Source organism: Perna viridis, chromosome 10 (assembly GCF_037379345.1).
Source record: "Perna viridis isolate PV_CMFRI_1.1 ecotype Kerala chromosome 10, ASM3737934v1, whole genome shotgun sequence".
NCBI classification, from domain to species: domain Eukaryota; kingdom Metazoa; phylum Mollusca; class Bivalvia; order Mytilida; family Mytilidae; genus Perna; species Perna viridis.
Genome location: NC_142454.1, coordinates 2,162,649 through 2,170,989, shown reverse-complemented (window position 1 = coordinate 2,170,989; position 8,341 = coordinate 2,162,649). Strand labels below are relative to the sequence as shown.

General features: G+C 33.0%; 1 pseudogene across 1 annotated transcript; it reads right to left on the bottom strand.

Annotated features, from left to right (window-relative positions):
- Nucleotides 1-498: 498 nt before the first annotated feature.
- Nucleotides 499-2,355, bottom strand: LOC148604135 (vitelline membrane outer layer protein 1 homolog; annotated as a pseudogene). The gene is made up of 3 exons (XR_015916095.1): nt 2,332-2,355; nt 1,446-1,634; nt 499-733 (listed from the first exon to the last, which is right to left on the bottom strand). The product of XR_015916095.1 is annotated as a vitelline membrane outer layer protein 1 homolog (transcript).
- Nucleotides 2,356-8,341: the final 5,986 nt, after the last annotated feature.

Sequence of the window (8,341 nt, the reverse complement as noted above, 5' to 3'; positions counted from 1 at the left end):
TGGCTACCATGATTTAGACAACAAACCACCCAACGAAGCCGGAATGAATATTTCGAAGTGTTAATATTTTTTCAATAGCACAAATACAAAATCAAGAACGTGACTTAACATTGATTTGATTATCCTTGCAACTAATAACATTTAGTAAATATAAATGATACTAGCTGAGGACCACATCCACCCCAAAAATAAGAAGTACTTTCGCTAGAGCAAAGTTAAACATTAAAATATTTTTGTTGTTGTTAGTATTGTTTACAGTTAACATACTAGACTTCACACTAATAACTCGTTTACAGAGAACCCTAAGATACTAATAAAATAATTGCTGAATTGATATATCTTTTTTGTATTCAACCAATGGTGGTACACAAATTCTAAATTCAAAGTAATACTGTCTGGTCCAAATATTAACAAAGACGACTAAAACTTTTAAAAACTTTATTTAATACAGCTGTACTTCCGTTCATGTCGTGGGTGATTACTGCGCCCTGTAGATTCTTAATCAGAACAGCAAAAGAACCTAACATCATTTAGACTGTGACATCACCACCACCCTGTGGATTTTCGACTTTAGTTTGTATTCCACATATAGCAGAGTACAACTTTCGCTCCAGCCCCCAAAAGTACCCCATTCTCCATCGCCAGGTTGTGGGTTCAGTTCAAACACGTTACCTTCGTTGAAACTGCGACATTTAAACTTTATCCAATTAGCAGCCGTGTCATCTCCTGTATTCTAAAAAGGACAAAATGTACAACTGAACTGAACGAAAACTCTCTATATACTAATTATGGATTCGCCACAATCACTTAATACGATTTTATCATTATACGTTAAATATACATTTAAGGTGGGTTTAATTGTGTAATATTTTTCCACAGTGGCCAGATGTTTGATAGGGAGGGTTGTGATCACGCCAAAGTACTTTAACCCCGCCGCATTTTTCGCGCCCGTCCCAGTTCAGGTATATCTGGCCTCTTCATGTTTTGTTTCGTTTTCACCTTCAGCTTATTTTTATGATACTTGAGTATATAGGGGCAACTCTTTCGCTGTACCTGTGTATAATCATGTTTTGGGGTCAGCAACCGTCTGCCTGTGGTGTGAGGGTTTCCTCGTCATTCAATGAAGACAAATGGGTTCTCTTGGGCTGACATTTACATCTCACTGGTGTTGCTGTTTCTTTGACATATACATCATACCTATTCTCGTTATATTTAAAAAAGTGTTTACCAATTTTTTAAAAGAACGTCGATGCCTTTCAATTAATTTCAGTCGGTTGATTTCTAGAAATTATCTACTTTCTATTTTTCTTTATAAAATGTCTTAATGTTTTATTCTCACAAGTACGAAGTCAGCTTAAACACTAGTGCGAACTTGACGAATACAAGATCCAAATAGTTTACTTACTTTGATACTGGGCAACCTTATGAAATATAGATTAACCTACCTGAATTGTTTCGACTTGTAACGAAAATGCTGTCAAAAAGTTTTTAGGTCTGCATTTCGCTTCTCCATGCCAATCACCCCAATGCCCAGGAGATGATTCAATGTGGCCTGAAAAATCACCATTCTCACGTGTCTCACAGCGCAGGGATATCGCATTCAAAGCCGTATTGTCGCCATCTGGTTCTTCAACCTACGAAAACAAATTGCTTCGAACTAAAGAGAGGGTAATTTATTGGTAATGCAGGAAGTGTATATATTTTTTTTATTATTTAGTATTAAATTTTGTTATTTAAAAAGCACTCATTGTGACCTATATTCTATTTGCAGTAGTATTCGTGGGAAAAATCTGATTTTCCTACATAATTGGTTTCACTTTAATGGATGAAAAGTATAAGTACAATAGTTTTCATTATTTGTTTAGATTATTTATATGGATCAGTGATAAAGCTCCCAAAACTTGCAACTGACAATAATGTTTTCCTAAAAAAGTTTTGATAATCTTTAAATATCAATATGTAAGCCATATACACTATACGATTCTTATAGCCTTAACGTGAATATATTTTGAACATGCGGCTTAATGTCCTAGAAGGATAGAAGTGCAATCAATTTTTTTTCATTATTTCAAAGATGTCACTTTTCAGAAATGTTATGGTATGTTTCAATGGTTAATTGAAACTGAACTTTAATTCTTTCCATAATAATCAAATTTTACGAAGAAGTTTGAATTTGAGGTTTTTTGCTATTCGTGAGCTAAGCCCTTTTAATTGTGCCTTGTGACATCGGGTCCAGATAATTTAACACTCAAACAGAATGTTAAACGTAGAAAACATTTTTACATATCATGTCATATCCTACTGCATATCCTACTGCATATGCTCCTTTACCACAAAACGGACCCCAACTGCCATATTGACCACCATTACTAACTCTTAACACCTTTGTACTTAGCCGCGGAGGATGATCGTGCAGGGGATTACTGCTGACCCCTAACCCTAGTAACACGATTAAAACGATTTGAATCATCGGTTGCTTGTTTTTCATTAGGTTGATTTCATAAACTCGCACAAAAGATGTAGGTACATGACTGATTTCTTTTATATACTTATGTTATTACATAAAACTGATTTTCTGTCTGCCTAAAACGATTATTTTTTTTCATGTCATATTGTTTATAAAACATACATTTGTACAGATTTTGAATATTGAATAATTATTCAGAATTGTGCCTGCACTTCAACATAATCAATCTACAACCCTGCCCCACTGTTCCTGGTCTTTTTCTGTGAAGACGGCATGTTTTCACAAAGTGTTGTATTAGTTTTAAAACAACTAAATTACATAAGGCAATCTTTGTTAAAGCAAATTCACATAGTCGTGAGAAAACAAGAAGTATGTGAGCCAATACCTACTTGTGGTACAAGTCGTCACGTAGATGTGAGCCAATACCTACTTGTGGTACAAGTCGTCACGCAGATGTGAGCCAACACCTACTTGTGGTACAAGTCGTCACGCAGATGTGAGCCAACACCTACTTGTGGTACAAGTCGTCACACGCAGATGTGAGCCAATACCTACTTGTGGTACAAGTCGTCACGTAGATGTGAGCCAATACCTACTTGTGGTACAAGTCGTCACGCAGATGTGAGCCAATACCTACTTGTGGAACAAGTCGTCACGTAGATGTGAGCCAATACCTACTTGTGGTACAAGTCGTCACGCAGATGTGAGCCAATACCTACTTGTGGTACAAGTCGTCACGCAGATGTGAGCCAATACCTACTTGTGGTACAAGTCGTCACGCAGAAATAGTTGTTGCTAAAGCCTGCAATCTAATAAACGACGTCACACAGTATATAAAATCAAGTGGCTGCTGTTGTATAGATAACAGTAACGAATAAAGTGTGAAGGACAGACAATGGTATAACATTATATCCCATCCTCTGGAGCGGGGGTAGAATTAGAATCACAAACAAAAACAAGGAACCTAAATGCCGTAGATACTTTAGAGTGATTACCATTGAAAAGTGTCATACATTGCACTCAATGCGATTCAGTAAGAAGTCTCAAAAATACTGATCTTAGTAATTTATAAATAATTTAGCGGTTTTGTTTCCGGTAGAAAAAAAGAAAAAAAGTTACATCATTTTGCATTTTACAAGCACGTGGTCTTTACCACGGAAAAAGACAAAATTAATCGAACACAACTGAATGAACAGGTACGAAGGTAAAAAGGACAATTTCGTAATTTGAAACCATAGGTGTGATTAAAAAGTCTTCTTTATTGGTTAAGGTTTATTGAGAGAGTAATCAAGAGAATCAAGATTCTAGCGGAGATAAAAAAAAAAAAAAAAGAATGTAATCCAGGGACAAAGACCAGACATGGAAAACAGACCAATACAACAACAAAGAACATAAAATAACCAAAATAATACATACAAAGTAACAAAAGTAAATGAACAACTCGGATTCCACTAAAAAAATGGCAGCATGGACCAGGTTGATTAAATCAACCTCGTGATAATTGTGGAATAAAAAAATAATTTACATATGTTTCATATGAACATTATTTAGTACAACACAAAACCCACGTGGTACATGTAGTTCAATGTCAGGGACTGTTTGGAGTTTTATTGGTCTTTTTTTTAATCCCCTTTTTAACTGCAGTTGTGTTCTAGCGTGCCAAAGGCAAATATATTCAATGTCATATTATATAATTGCCGATGAAACATATTTGCTTCTAGCCCAAAACTAGAAATCTATATTTTTCAAGATCATTTGTTAGTAAACATTAAAACGTTGGATGCATTCAATATTATAAAGTGATGTTGAAGTTAGCCAACACTGCATATAATCACAAAGTAATACCTTCTAGTACTTTTGTATTTTTGAAAGTATGATAATTCATTCTCATTTTAGTTTGTGTTTTGTATGACTTCACAGGTCATTGTTAATGAATGTTGTTGATTTTTTGAGTATTTACAATTATTGAGGATTAATGACTTGAAATGTATCGTTCAAGGATATTGTTTTTTTTTTCTTTTCATACTATCAAGATTTATACTTTACTGAATTTGCAATTTAACATTAAAATAACCAAATGAGTTAAAACAGTGAAATTTGAAACTATCATTTGGTTAATAAATACTGCTCTTTGATTATAATCAATCATTATTCTCATACTGAATTACGTAAAATGTGTAACATTTGATGAGACTTATGAATCAGCATTTTCATAAGTCCATTTTTAGCTGTCTCTTGTTTCAATCAGAAATTGTTTACCGGAAATTTTAGTATTTGCAACTTAAGAACTTTTATACCATCAAAATAGGTGGTACATTGAGCTTAATGAAGAGAATCCCGTTCATATGTTGTGATTCAAGTAGATTTGCCTTTATCAGTCCATCTAACAATATCTTCGTTTTAATATTTGACAGAGCATCTAATTATTTCAATCTATTTGTGAACTGACCGTACCTTTCCTAATTACATTTGGTGCAAAAGTTTTCTTTTCTATGTAAAAAAAACCTTACCAGAGAAATATTGAACAACGCATGTAAAATAAGCGTGAGTGAAAAAGCACATTGATGTAATTCCAATCTTGACCAATAAATAGTCATGAAAATAGCATGTAATAAAATGATAATAAAAACTAAACAGACTCGGTATACAACTATCACATCCATCTTTGTGCAGCGTTGAAAAATTAAAACTATTTGTTGCATGTAACCAAGACACCATCTCAACTACAATTGTTAAACACTACATCTTATTCCAATTTCTATGCCCCTTTACTACATTGAAAAAGAGCTTTGTAAAATGTAAGAAAGTCTTGGCAAAACTTTCCTCATGGGAGAAAATCCGCTTTTATTTTTATAGTTGGAAATGGGATCTACGACTACTCTGAATGGGACCTACGACTACTCTGAATGGGATCTACGACTACTCTGAATGGGATCTACGACTACTCTGAATGTTTGCCATTATTTGCAATTGATTTGTGGATTGTTCATTGTGTATGTCTGTTTTCTCTGTGTGGTCTTTAACTATGGATTACATTTTATTTTATTTCCACTAGAATGTTGGTTCCCTTGCTTACTATTTTATGCTTATGACACCAACCATAAATCATGCACTCATACAGGCTATATCCTTTTACTGGAAAACAGTTCGCAATGTTTTCATCTATAACTGGATAGTAGGGTGAACGACTGAATTTAAAGTGGGACCAGGGTAGAATTTTATTCTGTCATTTATTTTTCATTTTGAATTCACTTCCGACGTTTTAATCATCACTCAATCTGGTTATGACCAATTTTGGACTCCTTATAGTTTTCCTTTTTTTATTTCAAATTTGATTCTTATCTCTGGACAATGAACGAAATGGTTGTTTACGTAATAGAGTATATCAAAAATGTGCAACTGTATTGAAAACGGTAGATATTTTCATTTTTCACTGTTACTATCTTACCATTTCTAAGACCCATTTTCAGGGGGCGTGGAAGAAAATTTGAATCAGTGCATTTCCTGCCCCGGTATAGATATTCAAGTACTTCTAAAAGAGAATAGGTGTTACGTATATATATCTTTATTACTCAATAAACCTCTTTACAGTGGTATAGAGATATATGTAAAATATATAAAACAACATAATTAGGAATATCAGTACAATAGGTTACGAAACAGTGTATGAAATCATTATAAATATACATCAAATTGTTTCAGTATTAAACATAAAATTACCCCGGAGAACATTTTAATTATAGCATTAATTAATTTATATAATTTCCTTCAACTTCAATAATAAGTCCGATCGCTTTTTATGATCTAAAACTTACAATAGTGTTCGAACTCAAGGTTTTCTTTGAAAATTCGATAATTTAGTGCCTTCGGTGAGTTCTGAACTTGGGAATTCTATTACTGGTTAAATTGATCTGTCAGTTGTTTGTTTCACATTGTTATAAAGCCAGGTATTACTGATAAAAATTTGTGTATCCCAAACGTATGACAATCCACAGTTATCAAATATGGATTTAATAAACTTAATCCAAATCATATTTGTCCATCAACAAATTTTCGTAAATACAGTTTGTACAAAATAACAGGTAGTTTCTCTTGTTTTCCCAATATTAATTTGGACCAGTAATTGACTGTTCTCAGTTTGATGCAAATATCAAGAGAATATCTCCCAAGCTCCCCGTAGACCATGTAGTCTGGTGTGGTACTCTTCGAATATAATAACATTTTACAGAATTTTAAGTGTACCCACTCAATTATGCGGTTATCCTCTGATCCCCAAATTTCACAGCCATATAAAAGTATTGGCTGAACTACCTTGTCAAAGAGGTGCTGTTGACATTCAATAGATAAATTGTGCAATCTTCCTTTCTTTAGGATATCATACACTGCACTTGTAGCAGTCTTGGCTTTTACTAGTTTTGCCCCGTAGGAAACTACCTGATTTTGTCAAAGTTACTCCTAAATATATTCATTTACTATTTTCAATTCGGATTCATTATACATAAAACTCAAATTATTCGGTAATCTTCCTTTGCTAAAAATAACAATTTTGCTTTTATATATATCCACAGTTCACAGTAATCATATAGTGCAACTATCTGGTTTTGTAAATCTTCCTTTGACTCTGTCAAAAGGACAGTGTCATCAGCATATAATACAGTAAACAGATTTAAAAAAAAAATGATTCAGTTCTATTTCTAAATCATCAGTTATATGAGTAAAAACCCTCCATATTTTTGCTTTTCACACCATACATTCAGCGTGTATACCTATAACCCATAAAACTTAAAATGTAGATCGTATTCAACGCTTTGTAGATAAATTATTTAACTTACTGTCGCTTACTACTTGAATTATAATATTTGTAATAAAAGACTTTGGATTGTGTTGCGAACAAAGTTGACATGTCAAAAGTTTTTGAAAACATTTAATTGTTGTATAAGTCTTTCATCTGCATTGATCGTTTTAAAACTCGACAATTTTCAAAGTATTATGGTTTGGACAGATTATAAGCTGTTTATTTCTTAGGTAATATGATTTTCTCTCATTTAGGTTGAGGGAATAGTCTACGGTCAGTATATTCGGACACTTTTATCCTTGTTTTCTGATTGCAATTCTTAAAACTTATTTTTAAACTATTTGTTTCATGTACCCGAGAACCCATTTTAACTTAAAACGATGACACGTCACACTTTTTCCCTTATTTTTTATCCTTCACGTCAATGGACAAAGTTTTTGTGTATTGCAAGAACATTTCCCATAAAAAATCAGCTTCTGCTTGGAAATAAATACAACTATTGATTGTTTATCTGGTCTGATTTATATTATTAATTATTTACCGAAATGTTCAGTATGATAAAATTCAATAATGAGGTTTTTACTTTGTCCTGGTAGAATTTCTGAGATTGGCTTCCCCTTTCGAACCTTTTTTCAAACTGTTTGAATACCTCTTGTATACAATTAATTAACATATTTTGATTTTCCGATTTATTTGTTCTGGTGCTGCTGATGAGATGTTACTCCCTGAAACACGTGTACAGCATACCGAAATGTGTAATATTGTGAGTGTCATTCTGTATACGTAAAGATACATTATTTGTTTGTCCATTCATGATACCAATCCCTATTCCATGAAATCGAACAAGATAAATTCTACCTCTCGATAACATCAATATTGTTTTCATGTCTAAAAGGATACTAGAATGAATCAATTGAATTTACTGTTGGCCAGGATATAGGTTTTCATTGATGTCGGACTCCTCACAGAAGCGTGTATTTCCATTTTCATTGCAAATATTCGATTTTTATCGCTAAAAAAATAATAAAAATGTTGCTTCCTTATCAAATATTAAAAAAAACAAAATAACTAATCTTTCA